Genomic DNA, 24,088 nt, shown 5'->3' with positions numbered 1-24,088 from the left:
AGTGAAATATTTCCTTTGAACTTTCCTATTCATTTGCTCTTTTATGCATTCACAGCTAGGGGTTTCCAGCTGATCCATTTGATTGCTCTCATGTACAGATTGTAGAGACAGCAAAGAGGGGATTCCTGTAGATTCTTAACTTGTTAACAAAGGCTGCTATGACTGTGGCAAGCCCCAGAGCTGACAGCCAGTTTCAGTCCTTTGTAGGGGTTCAGAGAGGGAGACAAGGCCGGGAAAGAGGAGTAGGAAGTTAATAGAGATACTGAATCTGAAAAACACCAGGGTATAAAGAAGCGCCAGAGGGAAGGGAAGCTGTGAGACCTGGAAGCACCATCCATCCACAGGCTTACTCTGGAGTTGGAGTTCCTTAGCTCATTCCTTCTTCAGTCTCCTCTCAGAGCAGATGTTCTGTGAATTGACTGCCTCCCTCGTGGCCAAAGCGCTGGTCCAAGTCTCAGGAGACCTCAGGGCCAGGCTCAGTATTGTCAGCTGTGTGGTCATGGGCATACTTTGTCACTTTTCTGTGATTACTTTTTTAATCTGCGAAAGTCACACACACGGGTATAAAAGGGGTTGCTTTGAGGTTCAATTGCAAAAAGATATAAATAAAGTGCTATAAAATAAATAGTATCATCATCTATTATTTTTCTCATGCAGAATCTACAAACGTGAATGTTGTTATCCTTATTTCTCATTGGGGAGCATCCTGGGGTTGGGAGTAGGGTAGAGAGCATGGTGCAGGTATAAATGGAGAAATTTGAGGCTAATTGGATAGTACTCTTAACTTTGAAATAGATGCTGAAGTTGGCTTGGTTATCACTGTCCTGGGTTAAATATCAAGGCACCTATCTGTACGATGGACACAGCCCGATATATTCCAGCCTGTATTCCTTTCTAAGGACAAGTCTCAGAGGTGTCCCCCAGCCACAGAGCTAACACGGTAGAAACCTGGCTCCTCTCTACTCCCTTGGTCTCTCGAGATACCTTCTGCGGTAGCACAGAGCTGTTTACCAGGCCTTTGTTTTTGAGCTTGAAAGGTTTTCACTCAGGCTGGCATATGGGTTTTTGACAGATTGAATTGACACATGCAGAAATCACCAGTGGCCTTTGGGTCTCACTGTGGCCGTCGTGAACCTGCTTAAAGTGCCTGATGCCTGCATTTCTCTTTACTTATCCGGAAGCCATTTCCTACCAGCAGCTCCTTCCTCCGCTTCCCCAAACCAAAGAGTCAAGTCTTGGGCATGGGTGGATAACCGGGAAAGGTGAAAAGCAAACCATTAGTAAAACGAGTTTTAGTTCTTAAAACGCATCTTTTTTGGTATACCCACAGGACTTCCAGTTGGCAATTTCTGTGCTGCTTTATAGCTTGCTTTAATTTATCTAACTAATGACATGAAGGATATAAAATGGGCAAAACTATAGTGTTTGGCTTGCTTAAATTAAGTTTATGAGTTTTGCTTAAGCCTGCCAAACAAGTTAAATATTTCATGGCTTTCACAGGCTATAGTTCTAATATTTATAACTCTTGTGTACAGATTTCAAAAAATTATAATTACAACTCCCAGGATCCCAGATACAGCAGATGTTCAATATTTTCTACAATGTTGGCAGAAAATGCTTCTCATGCTCTTTTTGATCCCCTACCCATGTATTGTATCTGTTGGAACAAGCTGCTGATAAGAAAGTCTACTGTCATTCTTTCATTTTAACGACCTTGGAAAAAACTCTAACATGAAATAGGAATAGAGATGGAAAAGGTGATTTCTCCCCTTCTATAAAGATAATACTGCATGGAAATAATGTTTTACCTAATGGAGACTAACATAGAAGTGCATTTTGCCATGAAAGGCATTTTATTTACTTTATGACCACAAAGCTTTTCTGTACAATTTCCATTTTTTCCCTAATTAAACATGCAAAATTTCTTTCTTGTCTGGGTGACTGACTTTCCTTGGTCCCTTTAACAAAAGATGTACCTCATTTGCCCTTCAGAAAATCTTGAAAACCCCCTATCAGTCACTTACTTGTGTTAAGACTTTGTAAGTTTCTGTTTAAAGGAGTTGCGCTATCAGCTCTGGCCACTATAAACTCTCATATACAAATGTATTAATCCAATTTTTTGCCATTATAGAGAGACTCAGAGAGATTGGGCACTGCAGAAATTAAATTTAGGTTCAGAAGTTTCTGGCTCATGAGTTCTAGAATGCCTTGTGGCGGGATGCAGATTTGGAGAGCTCTGAAGTATTCAGCTTCCTCTACTTCCCAATTTGCCCAAGGCCAGTCTTGGATGGAAGGAAGACACGGTAATTAAAAAATGAGATAGAACTGATTCTATTTCTCACTCAGTTCATGCACACAATTAATAGCAAAAAGAGACGTAAACATTGACATAGATTTTAATTAATTTTCTTAGGGTTTAAGTACGTGAAAGACTTTGAAACTCACACTCTTGTAGAATACTATCTGTACATATAATGTACAAAATATATCCAAAAATAAAAAATTCCCCAAAAATTGATAAACCTCAAATTCACAGATTCATGTATTTTTCTTCCCACAGCGCCTTCTCTGTCTCAGATTCATGTATTTTTCTTCCCACAGCGCCTTCTCTGTCTTCATTGTTAGATTCAAACTTTAAAATTACTCTGTGATGGCCAGGTGCGGTGGCTCACGCCTGTAATCCCAGCACTTTGGGAAGCCGAGGCGGGTGGATCACGAGGTCAGGAGATTGAGACCATCCTGGCTAACACGGTGAAACCCCGTCTCTACTAAAAATACAAAAAATTAGCCGGGCGTGGAGGCGGGCGCCTGTAGTCCCAGCTACTCGGGAGGCTGAGGCAGGAGAATGGCGTGAACCTGGGAGGCGGAGCTTGCAGTGAGCCGAGATCGCACCACTGCACTCCAGCCTGGGCGACAGAGTGAGACTCTGTCTCAAAAAAAAAAAAAAAAAAAAACCCACAAAAGATGATGAAATGAAATGTGACTTTCCAAAATAACTCCTAGCCCAAGGAGATGCCAGAGGAGCTTGCCTGAGAGAGGCATCACCACTGGAAATGGACGTAGGTGTACTTTGAAGAACCCAGGAAATGTAAAATGCGCTCAGCAGGGGTGACTACAGTGCTAAGGAGAATGAGCTGGTTCTCAGAAGGCAGCATGGTGGACAGACCCCAGGTAAAGCAGAAGTGTCTTCTGGATGGTATGACATAATGCTGCCTTGCCACTCACCTCGTGAAGGGGCAGTAGCCTGCTCGCTGTGTAGACATGGCCAGGTAATACAGGCATACAGTGGCTCCTTATTACCCGTTTCTTGAGTGTACTGAGAACATTTCAGGTGAGACATCAAAACCCAGCTTTAAGAGTGCAGGCTTGGAGGGCTTCATCAGCCTTTTCCACCTCTTCCCACTCTTCCAACGGTGTGTTCTCTGGGGTTCTTAATTCATTCCTCTCTGGTAATACTGCAGGGACAATGTGAACGAGAATCTGTCGTCAATTCTGTCTCGATGGCACTGTTGGGAATGGGGAAACTCATAGAAGCTCTTTCTGGATGCTGTGAATTTTCCTCAGGACTGCCCTGAGAAATAACTTTTTAAAAATTTTCCATAGGTTTTTGAGGGAACAGGTGGTATTTGGTTACATGAGTAAGTTCTTTAGCGGTGATTTGTGAGATTTTGGTGCACCCATCACCTGAGTAGTATACACTGAACCCAACTGGTAGCCTTTTATCCCTCACCCCCCATTTTCATGTCCCCCCGAGTCCACAGACACCATTTTATCATTCTTATGCCTTTGCATCCTCATAGTTTAGCTCCCACTTATGAGTGAGAACATACGATGTTTGGTTTTCCATTCCTGAGTTACTTCACCTGGAATAATAGTCTCTAGTCCCATCCAGGTTGCTGTGAATGCCGCTTAATTCATTCCTTTTTATGTCTGAGTAGTATTCTATCATACGTGTGTGTATATATATATATATATATATATAGAGAGAGAGAGAGAGAGAGAGAGAGAGAGAGAGAGAGAGAGTAGTTTCTTTACTTTAAGCCAAGCTGAGGATTTGTGTGACGGCTCCGGCTGCTCTGTAGGTATGGAAATGTAGGAAAAGGGCATGAACTGCAAACCCAGAGATGGGTGTGCTCTGCACTCCAGGGAGGTTACCTAAGCAGGATTATAGAGATTTCATCTTTGAAACAGAGAAAACAACAGTTCTACAGAGTTGTAGGATTCCAAAGTGTATTAAAAGTGCCAGGCAACTAGCAGACGCTTCCCGCCTACTTCCCAGAATTCCCTCCTCTGCATGGTTTGTGGGCCCTAAGGGACATTTTGCACGAGATTTAGAAGACACAAGTGAAACTGCAGCCATATTTTTGGGGCTGGCGTTGCAGCTCACACACACATTGTCACCTACCTTTTGGCGTCCTGGTTGCCATGAGCATATTTGGGTCCTCTGGATCTCCTTCTCTGGCTTTGTTTTCCTCCAAGCAGGCATGTGTTTAGTTACCGGATGAGGATAAGCTTCACCCGCAGAACACCCTCATCATTAAAGGTGGAGTCTTGGAGGTGGTGAGACACTGATATGGCTTCCGGTCCACCTTTGCAGACGCCACTCATCTTTATGGGTTCCATTTTGTCCTGGTTCCCCTCTTTGCAGCTGTCTTTTCTTCCTGTCTACCTGTCCTGCTGACTTCAGGCTTCAGCAGCAAACACAGAAGCAACAGCCTCTGCGTTCTGTTTAACATCCTCCCACAATGAAGCAGAGCCAAAGCCCTGTATAAATCCCTTAGTATGTATGTGTTTCCTAGGGGTTCTGCTTCTCTGTTTGAACTCTGACTCATACGTCTATCAAAATACCCAACATAGTTCTCTGCTCGTAGCAGACATCTCACTCATTTCACTTCATTCACAGTCATTTGGGGGGAGGGTTAACTCTGCTGGACACTGGGGTTGCGAAGATGAACAAAGTAGGATCTGATTTGCATACAATCTAGTGGAAGCAAGTAAACCTTCCATATTAATATGATTCTGGCAGCTCTGTCCCATTGGCCTTCTTAGCCATGAAGTTGGATTGTCTGTTTCCCCTGGGATGGTAGAGCTTGCCCATTCAGACTCTGGCCGTGTGGTGATTTTGACATAGAGGAAATCCTAAATGGTCATGATGATTTCCCAGATATTAGTACTGCTAACATTTTACATGTCTAAAGCACTCATACTTCAAAATCTCTTTTCAGTGCATGATTACATTGGCCCTTACAAGGACATCGTGAAGTGGTCAGGGTGAGTATTATCGTACCTATTTTATAGATAAAGAAACTGTGGCCCTGCAGCTGGGTTTGCATTCAAAATTTCTGACTCTCAGGATAGAGCTCTTTCCACTATGGTGCAGATTTTCTCCTTGACAATCCTAAAGGAGGACCTTGTTTAGTCATATGAAAAGCCCAGAGGCTTTAAAGACTTGTGGATTGTCCTGTATAAAATGCGTGATTATTTGAAGGCTCACACATATACCATGTTGTCTCTTGTTTTCCAACTTGAGTAATGCCTCAAGCAAAGTCCAGGCCCTGGAGAAATCAGTGTTTAAATCCTTAAATGTATTTCTTTCGGATACCACCTAGTATTCATAAATAATAGCCCGTTTCTTAAAACCCAGCACCCTACATATTCTCATTAGGCATGCCTTATGTGTGCTTTCCTAACCAAATTCACTTAATAGCCCACAGAGGTTTGTCGCATTGGATTTATCTTGCTGCCAGCTTCCAGAAATGTGTAAATGCTACTATCTCCCTTTTTCCTTTTTGGATTTAATCTGATTCGCTTTCTCAAACTTGAAATAATTTGTAAAACATTTTAAAGCTAGAGAACCTGAAGCAAAGACCATTGCTGTCTGAAAGAAGAAAAAGAGAGAGACATCCCAGGGGGAATGTTAAGGGCTCTGTCTTACATTCTAATATACAGTACGCATTATCACGTATTTTGGAAAAATCTGCATTAGGCAAGTGCATGCAAGTTTTAGTAGGTGATTGTTCATATTATGTAGCACTTTACACCAACTGCTCAGAGAGCAAAACAGCACCCTGAGTTGAGGAATTGATTTGCAAGCTCATAATGTCTGAGATGATCTGCTTGTAGTATTCTCTTATTTAATTTAGCATGAAGTGTTGCCTGAGAAATCGCAGGTCCTCAAACACATCCAAAGACAATTTAATGCTCATCTAATGCCTAAAACATAGTCATCTCTGGTTGAGACCAGTGTGACAGGGTAGTGTGGAACAGGCAGGCATCGTATGAAATGTTTCATAAATCTTCATATAGGATGCATTTGTCATTGTCTCCAAAATATTTTAATGTTAACTTCTTCCTTTTCCGTTTCTGTTTCCCTTCTTAAAAATCATCTTAAAGGTTGCTGAATGTATAAGGAACACTACAGAATTTTACTAAAGTCACTAAAACTCAGTGTAAAATCACAAATGGTTTTAGTAAAGCTACTGTTTTCCCATAGGGCCAAAAAACATTATTTTTGTGTGTATGTCTGTGTTTATTTAGCAGACAAGAACATACATTTTCTTCTGTGCTTTAGTAAAATTTTCTCCTATATATAGGTGAAAAGTTCAAGTAATCTAATAAAACAAACCAAAACAAACGAACAGAAAACAGGAGCAGCCGATTTGAAGGATCAGGAAATGCTGTCAATATAAATGTCTGTTGTTGATCTTAATCCTCAATCTTTATTCTTAGTCTGAGTTGTTTATCTCTACCTACTAGAATAGGAAAATGCAGCAAACTACTCACAATTTTTTTAAACTACTGCTTAAGAAAAGGTCCTTAAACTACTGCTTAAGAGAGGTCCTTGATATCTGAATGCTTTCTCTGAGAAATAACCTTGGAAACATGGAAAACTTCCAATGCAAATTTATATCACAGCTAATTGGTACATGATTGTTAGACGTAACAGCTAGCTGCAATGATACTGATAGCAGTGTGATTCTTGTGGATCTTAGAGGAGAAATCACAGTAGGCCCATTTGGTCTCAGGTGTATGGCTTTTAGACTTGCTATTGTCTGCCTTATTAATATTGTTTGCAGATTTCTGTTTGCATAATGAATTTTATTTGTCTTACAAGAGAAATTATTCTACAGATCTAAATAGACTAAGAAAAAGTTGAGGATAAAAGTGCTGAAAGAAGAAGCATTAGTTTTCCATGCTACTTGGAACAACAACAGTAACAACAATGACAAAACACACTTTCTTTAGAAAACGGTGTTTCCAGGTTTTTTCTCCTAGCATGAGTTCTGGATACCTGGGATTGAGAATACTGGAGACTTACTCTTCACTATTGATATGGTTTGGCTGAGTCCTCACCTAAAATCTCATCTTGAATTATAATCCCTATGATCCCCACGTGTTAAGGGAGAGACCAGGTGGAGGTAATTGAATCATGGGGGCAGTTCCCCCATGCTGCTCTTGTGTTAGTGAGTGAGTTCTCACGAGATCTGATGGTTTTATAAGTGCGTGGTAGTTTCCCCTGCATTCATTAGCCCTCCTGCAGCCTTGTGAAGAAGGATGTATTTGCTTCCCCTGTGTCTTCTGCCGTAATTGTAAGTTTCCTGAGGCCTTCCCAACCATGCTGAACTGAGTCAATTAAACCACTTTCCTTTATAAATTACCCCATCTTGGGTAGTATTGTTATAGCAGTGTGAGAATGGACTAATACTACTATATTCCCACTTATACATTTTGAATTTTGTATCATGTGCATGTATTACCTGATTAAAAAATAATATGAAATTTGAAAGCAGTTTTTAAAACAGGTTGGAGCAATGCATTAATACATTTATTTTTGTTGACACTAAATGGCTTTTACTGAGTCAATTCAATTTAACAAACAACTGCTATGTGCCAAGCTCTGGACTAGGCTCAGAGGGCTGTTTACAAAGGAACCTGCTTTCAAAAGGAGCTTAACATCCTAGTATGGGTTAACAGAGGCTATTCCGTAACTCAAAGCCTCTTTTTGTTTGAACAAGTGTCTTAGCCAGTGTTCGCTGTTCAACACAGCAGAAAGCAGCCTCTCTCTTTGTATATCAAAGTGGTTACCTCTGGGGAAGTTCTTTTATACATCCACTCAACAAGCAGACTGTCTGCTACGTGCAGAGCCCTCTGCAGGTGACTGATGGCAAGCAAGTCTAGTTTCTGCCCTCAAGGGGTTAACATGTAGGTGAGATGTAGTTTCAGTTCTGTATTTCCAGTGTCTCCTCATGTCTGAGAATAGGTATTTGAGATCTATCCTGTATTTTAAACAAATCGTGACTTCGGAGATTTTGTTAGATCAACACTAATTCAACAATGGCTAATATTCCTAAAGGCTTAGTGTAATGCATAAATAGGAATATTTCAAATATATGTGGTATCTCTTAAATAAATCATTCCTTGATGCAGGGGTGGGTCATTTATGGGATAAATATATTGAACCCAAATAGGATAAGTGAGCTGCTTTAAGTTCTACACTTAGCTCAATTAGAGCCATCATACTTCTTTCCACAGTAGTTGAATTATGCAATGTGATTTGTTGTTAAAGCCCATTGCCTGAAAACAGATAACAGGAAGATTTTTCTTTTTTTTTTTTTTATTAATACTATAAGTTCTAGGGTACATGTGCACAACGTGCAGGTTTGTTACATACGTATACATGTGCCCTGTTGGTGTGCTGCACCCATTAACTCGTCATTTACATTAGGTATATCTCCTAATGCTATCCCTCCCCCCTCCCCCCAACCCACGACGCCCTGTTGTGTGATGTTCCCCACTCTGTGTCCAAGTGTTCTCATTGTTCAATTCCTACCTATGAGTAAGAACATGCCGTGTTTGGTCTTCTGTCCTTGCGATAGTTTGCTGAGAATGATGGTTTCCAGCTTCATCCATGTCCCTACAAAGGACATGAACTCATCCTTTTTTATGGCTGCATAGTATTCCATGGTGTATATGTGCCACATTTTCTTAATCCAGTCTATCATTGATGGACATTTGGGTTGGTTCCAAGTCTTTGCTATTGTGAATAGTGCCGCAATAAACATACATGTGCATGTGTCTTTATAGCAGCATGATTTATAATCCTTTGGGTATATGCCCAGTAATGGGATGGCTGGGTCAAATGGTATTTCTAGTTCTAGATCCTTGAGGAATCACCACACTGTCTTCCACAATGGTTGAACTAGTTTACAGTCCCACCAACAGCGTAGAAGTGTTCCTATTTCTCCACATCCTCTCCAGCACCTGTTGTTTCCTGACTTTTTGATGATCACCATTCTAACTGGTGTGAGATGGTATCTCATTGTGGTTTTGATTTGCATTTCTCTGATGGCCAGTGAGGATGAGCATTTTTTCATGTGTCTGTTGGCTGCATAAATGTCTTTTGAGAAGTGTCGATAACAGGAAGATTTCTAACACTTGCAATGAAAAACATGAATTCTTTAATTTCCATAAAGTTAGGAGGAATCTTATTTATAGCAGCAAACTAGCATCAAGAAAAAGGAAAGACCTAGAGAGAAATATTTGATTAGAAAGGCAGAGATTTTGGAAGCAGAAGCCATGTCTCCTGTGAGGGAGATAGTGCTTTGAGTTCTGATTTATTTGTTTGAGAAAGATAGTGTCTTTTTTTTTTTTTTGATGGTAAGAAGATTGTTAGGCTGAAAAAATAATTCAGTCCTAAGACATTTTTTAGGTTCTAATAGTTAATGTTTTTAGCCATTCCTTTAAAAAAATCACAGATATGACAATAAAAAGGAAAAATTCATATGTTTACATTGTTAATGTGATATAGACATTATTGGCATGATAGCTACCTTAGTAGTATCACTTTTGGGGGATAGTTCTGAAAATAAGAATATTTTCTAATTGATTCTACTGTAAAACATCATTGAAGTGGTATCTGCTGTCTGGCTTAGTTGTGGACTAAAATAAAGCCATAATTCTAAGTCTCCAGCAAGGTTAGGCCTTACATGGCAGGCTAGACAAATTGAATCTTAAAAGATTTAATCTTCACCGCTTTTTTTTCCTTTGGAGCTGTCCTTTTCCAAAAGCGAATGTAAGGATTTTGGAACTTGAATTATTTTATGTTGTATATTTATCTTCGTTTTTTATAAATTTAATAGTCTGTAGGTTCATCCTCCAACACTAAAATAGTAGAGATGAAATCTGATTTGAACCATTCAGCTTTGTATTGCCAGTGATGTTATCAGAGGAGCTACAAGAGGAATTTCCCTAAATGGGCATATAAATCTTACAAATGTGAAGCTGGTGCTCCAATTTGTATTCCAAGTAATAGGAGCCTTGTTTGAATGAAGGGGTTGTTGTAATGTTAGGTTGATATTAGATCATTGATGCTTAACCCAGTGACTCTTTAGCCATTAGGAACTCCCGGATGTGCCAAATACACTTGGCATTTTTGGCTTACTTTGCTTCTGACCAAAATTAATATCATTAAGTCCATAATGATATATGAAACAATCATATAAACAGGAAACACAAGGAAATTCTCCAAGGAAAAATAGGAAGACAATGCAAGGAAGTACTGAAAAGGTCATCATCTAAGGAAACAAAATTCATATGAACAGCAAAAAGATACTGTTCAACCTGGCCCTCACTGCCCACGTGGGCACTTAGCAATCTGGCACCTGCTGCAGTAGCTGTAAGCCCCTTGCCTGAGGAGAAGAACTGGGGACTTCCTGGGGAGAATGCCAACACCAAGGACCAGGATTTTTGTCATTCAGATTGAAGGGCTTTTCTTACAACCACCATAGAGCAGATTTTTCACAGTCTTTTATTGGCTCCATGTCCCCTGAAGATGCTCTAGACCAGTGCTGCTCAAAATGGAACGTGCATACAAAGCACCTGGGGATCTTGTTAAATGCTGCTTCTGGTTGAGCAAAATAGGTTGGCATTTCTAACAAGGTCTGTTGGGTCTGAGTGACTCACCGGATCCTGGGTGATCCTGACCCTGCTGATTTTAGCATGTGAAAATCCCATAGACCATGCTAAAATCCCAAGACTTAACCAGAAGCTCTCAAAGGGTGGTCCTTGAAAGCAGCATCAAAACTACCATGGTGTAAATTCTCATGCCTCATCCCAGACCTAATAAATCATAAACTCTGAGGGCAGAGCACAGCAGTCCCTGTTTTAACAAACCTTGCCAGGTGATTCAGATACCTCCTGAAGTTTGAGAGCCAACGCTTTGAAACTAGTGGTTTTGGACCAGGCCTAATGAGCTGGGTCTTTGAAAAAAAATACCAAGTCCAAACGCGGTGACTCATTTCTGTAATCCTAGCACTTTGGGAGGCCCAGACAAGAGGATTGCTGGAGCCCAGGAGTTCGAGACCAGCCTGGGCAACATGGTGAGACCCTGTCTCTTTTTCTGAAAAAGAAAAAGGCCCATCCAACTTAGGAGGGTGAAACAGCATTATTATTATCTCTATATTATGAATGAGGAAATGAAGGGCGGGTGAAGTACCTGTCCACCATTGCACAGTTAGTGGGCAGTGAGGCTGGCACTGAAATCTAGGACTTGTTACTCCAGAGTCCTTGTTCTCTCTACTCCCCTAGCCTGTCTGCTGAGGGTATTTACAAGATGGAATCTGAAAGTGGAGACTGATGTCATTTGTACTGCTCTGCCTACAGTCTGTGGCCGAAGAGCCCATCAATCTAGGTTCTTTCAAGAGAACTCTATTCTATGAGGTCTTTCACATCATTTGGCATTTCTCCCCATCAGTCACCAAGTATACACTTAATTTCTTTTTAAAAGCCACCTGGTTTTGTTTTTTGTTCATGTGTATGCCTTTTTGTTAAGTGGGTGAGGGATGTGTAATCTATCTCATGCATAATTTGTTTAAGACGAGTCATTAAGAATGCACTAAACTTTAATATGCCGTATATGTTCCTGCTAGCGTTCTTTTCCCCATGTAAATGATTTTGAAAGTTTTAAAAATAGTTTTTAAGGTTTTATTGCATGATATTGTTTGCAAGACCTCATTCTAAAGCTCTAAAATTAACATTTCTTTCCTATCAATTTTATCTTCTGTTTGCCTGTTATTGATTTTTTTCCCCCTCTGCATGTCTAATGGAAACAGCTAATGGGTCTTTGCTTTGTTTATTCCCTTGCTTATGCAGCAGCATTGTTTTGATGTGGTCAGCACAGATCTAGGAATAGGGCTTTGAGTGGCAGCAGAGAGACTTCACCAACACACAGCATTTTATTTGCATAGATTCTGAAATAATCCTCTGTTGCTCCCTTACATTGTCACTGTTCCTTTCTGTTTGTTTCATTTAGTTGTGCTTTGGTGAGCCAGCCTCGTTTTCCTTCAAGGATATCCTTGTGAGTGATAACCGCAAAAGATATATATCCTCCTTGAATGACTAGGAAGATCAAACTAACTGCCACCTGTGAGAATCTTCACCCTGATTCATGAGGCAATCACAACTTCTGACTAATCCACCAGCACCAGCTTTTTAACCAGGGAGAATCCTTGAGGGGTGGGGGCGGGTGGCAGGACGCTGATTGCCGTATTTTATCTACCAACCCACAAATAATTCAGAAAAAGTGCACATTTCACTTATTCCTTAATAAATGCAAGATGTATTTATTGAGGTTTCTTTCCTAGGGGTAGGGAATGTGGAGTTTAAAAACGTGAGTGTTGTCAAAATGCTTCAGACGGATGATTGCATCTTTTGTCAAATTTCAATGATCTGTGATAATAAGCATCAAGTACAGAATTACAGAAAAATAGATATGCAAAGGAAAAAGCAAAAAGGAGTGTACCCTTCCCTGACAAACTCACGACATGATCATTTGTTATTGAGTTCAACTCTCTAATCTATGGATAGATTCAACCTCAAGATAATCACTAACCTTTACATATTCAATGGTTTCTGTCTCTTTGCCCACCAAATCTTTTTACCAGACTCGCCAGCCAAGCTGATCTGGCCTCTGATGCAAATATTAATGAGCAGTGAAATGGCCCAAAGACAGGAAGCAGGAGAGAAGGAAGGGGAATTGATAAGCCACAAATGGATAATTATTCTCTAAATAATTAAAAGCTGATGCTATGCAAGGGAGGAACACAGCTCAAAATACTGATGTGACAGAAAATATATATTTTCTCCACTTGTGGAATTCTCATCTGAACTTTCCAGAAGTTATCAGAATGAGGCCCTTTTATCAAGTGATTCCCAACTTGGAAGCACCCGCTTCTTGCTGCCAGTGTGAGCCTGTGCCAGCAGAGGTGCTCACGGAGTGGGCGAGGACCGGAGCGCCGGCTTCAGTCTTGATTTGTTGTGCAGCTTTAAACAAGTCACCTTATCACCAGCTCTCTATTTTCTTATCTGTTTAGCCAGGATTATGTTGGCTGCTCACCCAGCAAATATATTTTAAAGATTAATGGAAGAGTGCTGGCATAGTAACTTTGAACTCCTTATGTCAAAATGATATGCCGTTCTTGTTATACCATTAAAATTAATAAAGAAATATTGAACTCACTTTTATCAAAACACGGAACAACACTAACCCACATGCTGTATCTAGAAGACCTAAGTGTTTGGTTTTAATAGTTGCTCGAGGTATGGAATAGGGAAAGTTAAGTATAGCTCCAGGCCAGTATTTTCTCTTAGAAGTCTGTTGCACACATCACACATCTTGAGGATTTTCTCCTAATCAGTTGATTGGGCTTCTAAAATGTTTCTTTCACTCCACTCTTTTCCTCCCTTCACTCAGGAACCCACCACCTTTGTTACTAGCTGATGAGAATTGAGAGGGACTGCCTTTGCCCATCAACTCTCTGGGGCTACAGCAGTTAAACTTTTTTCGGTTTATGTTCAATAATCTTGGAGGGGTGAGGACAGTTGCTTTCATTTCACTTGCTGAAAGTGTATGAGGAATTTACTACAGGAAATGAACGGCTCAGAGAAAAAAAGTAGATTAAATGGTTGTGCTCATGGAGGACTCATGTTGTTTGTCAGGGATAAAAAGTAATTTGACTTTGTTGGTAGCTTTTCAAAATTCTTCAAATATAAAAATATATAGCTGCATGTCATATTACGAGTGAATAAATATATTTTGGGGACTTAACAATGTAAGCAGCATTGACTAGGTCCTGAATAAAATGTAAAATGGATAAAAGGCATAACTTCAGAAAGATTACAGTCAAATTAAATAAAAGAAACTGTGTAAAATTTAGAAAATTCTCTAAAATTAATGCACTGATCTCTTCAGTAATTAATATCTCAACTAAAAAGCCACAGCAAAAGGAGCTTTTAAGTCACTCAGTACATACTGTGTAAATCTTTGTTAATTAATGCTTGGCCTCTCATATTCAAAGTATTTTTAGGTTTGATCTCTTCCAAATGTTGTATAAACCTCACTAATTATATGTACATACTGAATATCAGACCATATTAAGTTAGCATGAAGGTGCAGCTAATTCAGAAAGAGAATGGGACAAGTATTTAAAAGTTTTCCATAATTTGAAAGAGGCTTTTAGGTCAGGAAATGAGGACTACAACATCTGGTTAAAACTAAAAGAGAATTTTAACTAATTGTTCAAGTTGGACAATAGCCAAAACCCTGGAGTTAGCACACCTGGATGTTATCTGTATAATGTTTCTAGAGAAATATATTCTGGTAAGGAAGAAAGTAATAAAACTTTTAAAGACTAATGGGGGGAATAGAGAACTTTTAGGAAACCAATTTATGAAATAATGTTGTATAATCATGTTTCAAACTTTAGAAGACAAACCAGGTTATATGGAGAAATAAGAGAAGCACCATGAAACCTGTGTGGTTAAAAAAATGTCTTTAAAGTCTTGTTATGCAAACAGACGAAGGAGGTTTAACACCTCAGTTTTCTTCATATGTGACATATAGTTGCTATCCAGTGAGACAGATTTAGATTTACCTTTTGTTTCAATTTTGATAAATATTTCAATTCTCCTAAAAAACAGAGAGGCATTACATTTGAGGTGAGTCGGTTAGTGAAGACAAAGGAGGAATGGGAGGAATTTCAGGCTGTAGATCGGAAGCAGGAAAAATGAAAATCCTTAGAAAATGTGTTTAGTAACCCTTAGGCATCCATGTTTCTCAGTCAAAAAACAAAGGAAAAAGAAAAACCTGCCAAGGTATTTAAATATCATTTACTGAATGACTGAATTAAAACAAAAAATCTAGCTTTCACAGTGCAATGGCCATACAAATGGACTTCATATGCTTGTGTTTTTCAGAGGTGCAACATTGCTAGTAGTATGGAGACAATGTATGGAAGCCATTTTAAGAACTATGGCCTTGTCGATAAGACCGTCTCTGGTTCTTTTTCTTCATTCCCACCATTATATATAATGACTTGCTCAGACTGAATACCTCGGCTTCTTATTGGAAATTTGGAAACAGAAGCAGAATTTTGGTATACAACTGCAAATTAGAAAGGATGACTAATAGCTAGGAACTGTAAACCAAAACCATAGTTGCCACCATCAAAGTTATAGTATTAATAAAATTATAGTATTAGTGAAATGGTAGTATTAATAAGGTATGACACAGCCAAATTATAAGCACTAACCTGCCCATATGTATATGATGCCCAAGTGCCAAAATTATTGACCCACTACTGATTGGGTTTTAAAACCAGAATGAAACTTTAGATTGCTAAAGGTAAATTTCAAGCTATATCTTATGGATTAAAAGATGTAAGATTCAGGTAATTATAAATACTAGATATAATTAGTTTAACCTCAAATAAAACTTAGAAATAAATGTTAAAAAGGGGAATTTACCAATCAGCCTGTAGAGAATTGCAGGATGAGCCATATTGAATAAAGAATAAATAATGAGAAAAATCTGATTACTTTCTTGATAGAATTCTGGAAGATTAAGTCAATGAAATTGGTATACTTTGATTTTGGTTTTACAGATCATGAAATTACATTTGCAAATTTTATGCAAATTTACTAAGAGATTAATGTTGTCATGTTCTGTAGACCTAGGACAAAGAAAATCCTGTTAACATTGGTTAAAAAATGTACAAAGAGATGCCAAGGTCAGGGATTCTGTGTCTAGAAGAACTAGATGGTTTCATTCTCTTTATAGCCACATTTCTCACCTTTTCCTGGATGCACATAGCCCATAAATGGTTACAGCTGATTACTATAATGGGCCGGGGAAGTCAGCACACCTACTGACAAAGCTGTATGTGGTATCATCATTATATCACCCATTCTTTCAATAAATACTTTTTGAACACTTACTGTATAGTCCAGGCATTGTTTGAAAGCCTTGGAGATATCAGTGAACAAAACAGACGAAATCCTTTCCCTGCTGAAATTTATATTACAGGGGGTGGAGGCAAATAATAAGCATAATAAAAATGTAAATTGTATAATATGTTAGAAGGTGATATGTGCTGTAAAAAAAAAAAGCAGAGCAGGGTAAGTTTATTAGTTGTGTTGAGGAGTGCAATTTAAGGTATAGGTCTAATTAGGAAGATAATATTTGAACAAAGACTTAAATGTCATAAGTGAGTTGGCCATATCAGGGAGAAATGTGTTCTAGGAAGAGGGAACAAACAGCATGCAGGTCCTAAGAAGGGAATGTGGATCTGGGGAGCTCAGTAGTAGATGAAGTCAGAGTTAACAGGGGACCCAACTGTGTTAAGTCTTTTTTGGCCATTGTAAGCACTTTAGCTAATATACTGAGTGTTAGAAGGGTCATTGGATAGTTTAGAATAGAGGAGAGAAATGATTTAACTTGGTTAAAAGGATCATTCTGGCAACTGTTAAAAAAAAAATACTCTAAGTGGACAAGGATAGAAGCAGCATGACCCCTTAGAAGGCTCTTAAAGCAACACAGGGATTGCTTTATAGAATGTAATTATTTTAGGAGCCACAACCTTGAATTTTATAGCCTAAATTCCATGAAGGCAAATATTTTTATTTCAGTGTACATTTAAAATTAAATTATTTCTAAGAGTCATTTGTCGAAACACTATTTGATCCTCAAATTTTCAAGACCATAAATCAAATACATAATTAGTGTAATGATTTATGTGTGCAATGCTTTACAGCTTTCTATATGCTTTCACAGGCAAAAACTTATTGAAACCATGCAAAGACTCTGAGCTTGGAGAGCTGATTATCACTATTTTGTCTAAGGTAAAGATAGCTTATGTAACTAGTTAGTAGCAGAATCAGGATGGAAAGCAGGCATTCTTACTCTAAGCTTAAAGCTCTTTCCACTCTATCTCTTTGCTTCAGACAAGTCTTTGGAATTTGTTCTTTAGGACATGATCTACATTAAAATTATTGTTAATGACCTACAAATGAAGGGAATTTTCAGAAGATATTAAATCAGAGGGGAAGGGGTACTGCACGGGCAATTAATGAGAGAGAAATAATAAAAATCAATCCTGATAACTTCGATACTTTGTCTCCTGACCTCTTACTTTCACCTAAAAGTCACTTATTCAAATACTACTAGAAATTGGAGCTCACTCAAGGTCAAACTTATGGTGGTGTGGCTACTAGCCAAAGCTAGCTTTCTGTCAAAATTATCTTTAAAAGAGGCTAGGCTGAAGGTGACTTTTAGGTCAGATATAAAGGTATTTCAAAAACCTTGGGTCAAACACACCTCTTAAAAAATTAAATGATGTGAGATTTGTCAAAAATTAGTAAGGTCTGTGAAACTCCATTTAAGAAGTGAAAGTATCATAGATCATAATGCTTGCCAGCCTTTTAAACGTTAAAATGCTTTTTCTAAATCAGCTTGAAAAACAGTCAAGTTGTTACTTTAAGTTTCACTACCAATGGCTGTCGTTTTCCTACTTCATCCTCATCTCAAAACCTCTAAGCAGTCCTTCTAATACCTGCTGAATGAGCTATTTTATGATATATAATTTCAAACTCTCTAACAAGTTTAACATTGAGTGAGGATTCAGACTTTGCCTTACAGCTCTGTCATTCCTCTGCCATCTTGCAACCATGACCAGTCTCAGAAGCCACGCTTCCTAGGTTGACCAGTAAGCCCACTTGATTGGGCTCAGCTCCGGCTCTGGAGAATGCATTGTTTCTCCAAGTTTTCTTTGCTTGCAAGGGGAAAGCAGTGTGAGGAACAAAGTTTGGAAAGTTGAGGTGTTGCATAGCAGAATCTCCCCATGAATGAAGTGGGCTAATCAATTGAGACTGTATAAAATAATATTTATTGAACTTTTGCAATATGTCAGGCGCTGGGTCTGATACTTTCACATTTTATTTCTCAACCCCATGAGGAGAAAGTAAAATATATTTACATTTTATATATAAATGGAGTCTCAGAGGCTTTAGGTGACTTAAGATTCCAACCAACGAGGATTGACTCCAAGTCCCACAGAGTGTATTTTTCCCCCACCAAACTGCCTCCCGTAATTGATCTAACCCCAGATCTTATGTGCAATTCTCTGAGTCCTGTGGCTACCACATTCTTTACTTTGTGACAGGGAGGCGAATGCCTTTAAGTATATGAAAATGCCATGTCCATACATATTGTGGCTATGGATTAAACTGATTCGCTCATTGAGAAAACGTTGATTGGAATGAAGACAGCTCAATGTAAATTGTGATGAAAACTTAAGTGAATTAGCTGGGAAAGATGTACATCCCAGGGCCACATATTGTTCAATGACACCTACCCTACATGAGTGTTCTTTATACAAAATGGAAGGCTCCACTGGCTCTCAAGAGGGATGACATAGCTGAAAGTCAGAATCCACATCTAGAAAGCCCCCTTTTCTTTAATTTCTGGTTTGGTTAAATACAATTACTAAAGTGCAATGTTGTTAAAATAGGAAAAGAGCCACAAAAGAAAGTAAAATGATTATGCATTGGAGCAAAATATTGATGATTATTTCTGAAAGAAATGCTGATGTACTATGGGCGAAATCTGATTAGAAGATTAATGTCAGATAAATTAGCCAGAGATAATCTCTCCATATTGATTTAAATCACATCACCCAAAAAGAACGGCCCCTCCTGAGTCTCAATGTTCTTTCCGCAATAATGACCTAGTTTCAGAGCAATACCTGATATTCCACTCCATCCTCCTCTTCATTGCCCACGAAGATATCCTGACCCCATTTGTCTTTCAAGTCTAGAATGTTGTTCTCTCAAGATCATTGTTTTCTTCAAATTAAAAACACAAAGACTTCATTTTTTTCCTACCGATAAGTCATATTCTGATATGCGTCATTTGTGTTGCTTTGGAAATGAACTATCACATCTTAAGTTTTGTTACTAAGTGCAGTAACACTCTACTTGTAGAAGTTACACAAAGTGAATTTATGAGCAATTTTATAACATAAAACCTCAATTTTATTTTCCCCTATTTAATATTTAAGATCAATTTCTTGAAGGAAATAAACTACACTTGCTCAGAGATTGTCTGATGGAGGCAACCTTTCTTAGGTTTGCATGTTAAAATTTGAAAACATAATGAGGGGAAAAAAATCAAAAGAGGTGGAACCAAATTAGGCCTCTCTCCCTCGCTTCTCTTTCCTTCCTTTTTCCTCGCCTCTTTTTCTTTCCTTCCACCTCCCTCCCCTTTGCTCTTTTATTATCCTTGTAACTGAAAAAGGCGATAATCTGAATAGGTACAGCAGAATAAACAGGTATGGTCCCTTAGAATTTTAGTGTTTAAAAAAAAATCAGTACTGATAAATTCACACTTGGTGATGCACACAAAAGATACCTAAACAATGCTCTCAAAAACTGCTAAAAAATGTCTCAAGAGAAAAATATGTATTTTCATGATTCTAAATAAAGATGTTTGAACTAAATACAAGTTAGTGTTTATCAATGTTCTTTCTATATTTTCTTTGCATAACAAAGGATTAAGTCTTTTGTTATGTAATTAATCAAGTCTTCTGGGAATCAGTTTACATGTGAAATGTTAAGGTTGGACAGGTGATGTCCAAAGTTCTCTTCAGTTCTAAAATACTGTGACAGTAAAACATCTCAAAATATTAGGTTTGGTGTCCTTACATGCTGCTCTTTTTGGATTATGAATACATCGTTTAACTCATGAGTATTACCTTTACCCACAAACCTTCATTTTCAAACCTGTTTCCTCAGGAGTCACATGGGATGAAATGTCAGCTTTAGCTCATCCAAATTTCAGGACGATATATAAAATGCCTAATTCCTGGTGGAAATTTAATAATAGTATTGATTGATGTTAGTGAACTTGAACTCTACTATTAGAGAACTGGCGTCACCTTTCCCTTCATGGAAGATCACTCACAGGGAGGTGTGAATTTGGTAGCATGATAGCACAATTTTATCCAATTTTAGATCTAGGATGGTTTAGGGCCACCCTGCATTCACCCAATGGGAAATAGAACAAGGGAAAAAAGCTCTCAATGGAAGAGGGAAAGGCTGCCTCAAAAAAGACTTAAGAGATAGTTTTGTTAGTTTTCCTTCTATACTATACTATGTTTATGAATTCTTCTAAACTTCTAAGCCAATAGCATACAGCACAGGTAATAGCATCTAACTTTGCCTGTTTCAGACTAAAGACTCAAGACATTTTACAAAGGTTTCAGGTTCAGCAAAACAAAAGGCATTACATTAAGCACGTTTTTCTTAACTGTTAGGCACATGTATCCATGAAATTATATTTTTTGTTCATTTAGACAAAATCCACCTGGCAGGACCACTTTAAAATCTAAGAAGCCTTGTGAGTTCATTTTCCCAGCACAAATAACATATTTGCACTTAGAAACTGAAACACAATATTTTCCCAAGAAAGTAATTCTACATTTAGAAGTTTCCACTGAAAACAAACTATGGCTTTAATAAAGGTCTTGAAATTCAATGGCATGTGAATGTTTCTGTATTGGAGTACAACTTACATTCATTAGGAGTATGACTGAATTTCCTATTTAATTTTAGATTAATGAAATAAATACTTTAATATAGCCCTCTCTTTATTTTTTCTAATCCTAATATTCTATGAATGAACAGGGCGACAAGCCAAGTTCTGGGCTTACTTTCTGCCTCCCACACAGGGTCAAAAGGCTAAAATTACTTAGCAAGCTATCCCACTCTTAGGACAAAGGAAGTTGTAGGAAGTCTTTTGGTAATCACAGAGATGTGATGAAGAACTCTCATAAGACAAATGCAGTGTTTTCTCTGGGGATGGGATGATTCACCATAAAACTCAAAAGCAGGCTACAAAATGGGTGCAGTGATCTGTTTTGGGGACTTGGGAATAAGTGACCTCACTCAGCTACAAGGGCAAAGTGAAATGATACCTTAGCAGTTTCCAACAGCTCAGAAAACTCCACTCTGACATTTCATTTTACCTCGGCAAACAACTGCAATGAAAAATAGCCCAGACACATTATAGGATATGCCCTTATGCATGATATTTTGTATCAGATATATCAGTCACATTGCAAAGGACTTAGATCAACTTAAAAAAAATAAAACCCAATAGAATGATTACAGCCGCTGCCTAGAATGACAAGTATTATCAACAAAAATTAATCAGGCGCATCTTTTAGTGAACTCAATTAATAATGTGCAACAACAGGGTCTCTTTTCTTAAGATGAAAATTAATTAGTGGAGGGAAGGTCACTTGGAGATGCTGACATCACTCATCAGAATGCTCTGGCAGCTCTAATTATTTGTCTTCCAGGCTTGGGTGATCAGAAATTATTGCAATACCTGAGCAACATTTTGAAAAAGCTTTGTGCATGGCTCTTTTAATTAGACCTGGTATTTGATTAATGCAGTGGAAGCGTTTAGATCAGCCTCTTATCATTGAGTGACTTAGAAGTTTTAGGGAATTATACTGTAGAAGACAGGGTCACTGAAGAGGTTTTGAATCTATATATTTTTATTAAAAGAGTTATAATGTTAAATTCAATTTATCTTTCTCTTATAAGCACTTTGTTCTTTGCCAAGCCTAATTATATGTGGGATAGAATTTATTAATTTGTATTTAAAACGTATTTTTGCCTCTCAGATAAAATAAGTATGCTCGGAGTTTTAGAAATAAACATTTCATTTGAAAATCTTTAATGACTTAGTGTAGGAAAACATCTCAAAAAAACATAAGCATAATCATTGTATCAAAATTCGACATTAAAACATTCATCAGGCTCTTTCATGTTCCGATGTCGCAGGCTTATAATGTGAGTATAGAGGCACACTATCTTGGGAAAATAGACCAAGGAAAACATTGTGAGGCTGACACTGTTGATATAAGTGTGTTTCATGAGTTGAATAATTGAATTTCCAAATTTATGAGGATTAAAAAATGAGCTATAGTGATAATACTTGTCTATGTTAAGTGTGTAATACTTTAAGTATGATATTTTGGCTTTTAATGCAATTGTGTATGGCATTCATAGCCATAGTACCTTTGCAGCTGATGTTCACTTAATATATTAAATGTCAGCTATGGTTTGGGTATAGAGTTCTTCAAAGAACACAGGATGAAGTGGAATTAGGGTCACTTTCATAATAGCATTTTTGTCTGTAGGGGAATATATTAAAATCTTTAAAACAATGGTTTATAAAACACATCTAACATTGTACCTGACTTTCTATGGTTGAAGATTCATTTACCTGAATGTATTAATTTAATTTTTACCTTTTATCATAGGATGGAGGGTGATAAGGCTCAGCTAGGTTGACTCTTCTGTGGAAACAATGTGGAGGATGGCCTCTGTCTGGAAGTCCCAGCTCAAGATGACGGTGAGTGAAGTACACTCTTCTCCATTCCTCCTCTACTAATCCAGGGGAGGCATTCCTGTGAGGTTGACTTTACAAAGACAGAAATACCCTGAAATATGTTTTTTAGGATTCATAGCAATGGAAGGTGATACTTCTTACTTTGGGAGGAAAAATCCCCAGCACTCTCTTATATTTGTCCCATCTGTACGTATTGCTCCTAATCTTTTTTCCTTTTTCTTTAATACCATGCAGGTTCTCTGGCCATATATAGTATTTTGGGTTGTGATTGCAATAGAAAATCTCAGATAGACAAAAGTATCCGGACAGCAAATCTCCCTTCAGCCCATCTCACCCTACCTACCATCTCATACCCCTCCCAAAGTCAAAAGCCCTTCCTGCTGGCGGAAATAATTCTAAAGTAGCAAGTGTTCTCCAGGGGCTAATGGGGCTGCACTTGCTGAGCAAAGAGGGAATAGGTAACTAGTAGGGCCCAAATTTGGGCCTTGCAATTTTGCTGCCCATTTACCCACCAACCCAATAGTATATGTGTATGTATCTATCTATAAATAAATATATAGATACACATCTCTTTTCAAGAATACAGTTTGTTTTATGTACAATTGCTGAGCCAATTAGAGAAGCAGCATGGGGTGGTAAAAGGAGATTGGCTTTAGATCAAAGAAACCTGGGGTCAAGTCTTGAATCTGCAGTTTAATAGCTGTGTGATTATGGGTGAGTTAATCTCTCTGGACCTTGGTGCCTTCACCTGAAAATGGAGATAATAGCCCCCATCTCATGAGGCTAGGGGTGGGAAAATTAACTGAGATAATGTGAAATACTATAGAGATAATATGAAAATATCTCCTATAGTGATCGAAACATTGCAGTAGCTCAATTAATGTTAATTCCACTTACAATCTCAAGTACTGATGTTTGATTATCTTTCAACTATTTGTAAAAGGATCAAACTGCCCTGCATTATTTTCAGTTTTATAGCCCATCTTTAAACTGGGATGAAGTACATTTTTAAGACATAAATATAAATACACCCTTAAAAATCAACAAGTTGGTATTTATATAGCTTAACTATCTAGCTTATATAGTTCAAATTATCAATATCAGAATTATCTGGGATATAACTATGATTTAGATATTTAAAAATGAAGTAACTTATCCTACACTTATGGGTAAAACATTTTAGATACTTATTTCTACTGATGAATTATGCATGCAAAGGCCAAATGGGGCTCATTGATTTATTTTCCCTCTTTTATGCCTTGATTTTCAGGCTGTGTGCAAAGCAGTGTATATTTTTTCTGTCTTGAACTTCCACTGACTATATTATGCTCATGG

Source organism: Pongo abelii, chromosome 14 (assembly GCF_028885655.2).
Source record: "Pongo abelii isolate AG06213 chromosome 14, NHGRI_mPonAbe1-v2.0_pri, whole genome shotgun sequence".
Classification (NCBI taxonomy): Eukaryota; Metazoa; Chordata; class Mammalia; order Primates; family Hominidae; genus Pongo; species Pongo abelii.
The sequence above is the reverse complement of the archived record's forward strand: the minus strand, read 5'-3'. Positions refer to the sequence as shown.